This window comes from Staurois parvus, unplaced genomic scaffold, assembly GCF_062004578.1.
Source record: "Staurois parvus isolate SC_StPar_1 unplaced genomic scaffold, SC_StPar_1.0 ptg000131l, whole genome shotgun sequence".
Classification (NCBI taxonomy): Eukaryota; Metazoa; Chordata; class Amphibia; order Anura; family Ranidae; genus Staurois; species Staurois parvus.
Window position 1 is genome coordinate 7,902,437 of NW_028317927.1, and position 364 is coordinate 7,902,800.

Sequence of the window (364 nt, forward strand, 5' to 3'; positions counted from 1 at the left end):
TTCCCCTCTCTCTCTTTCTCCCTCCCTCCCCCCCGTCTGTCTCCTCTGTCTCCCCCTCTCCCCCCCCCTCTTCCCCCCTCCCTCCCCCTCTCTATCTCCCCCCTCCCTCTCTCCTCCCTACCCCCCTCTCCCCCTCTCTCTCTTCCTCCACTCCTGCTCTCTCTCCCCCCCTCTCCCCCTGTCTCCTCCCCTCTCCTTCTTTCACTCTCTCTCTCCCTCTCTCCCTCTCTCTCCTCTTCTCTCTCTCCCCCATCTCTCCACCCCCCCCTCTCTCTCCCTCCCCCTTTCTCTCTCTCTCTTCTCTTTCTCTCTCTCCCTCCCCCTCTCTGCATCTCTCTCTCTCTCCTGTGCAGCATATGGCTTA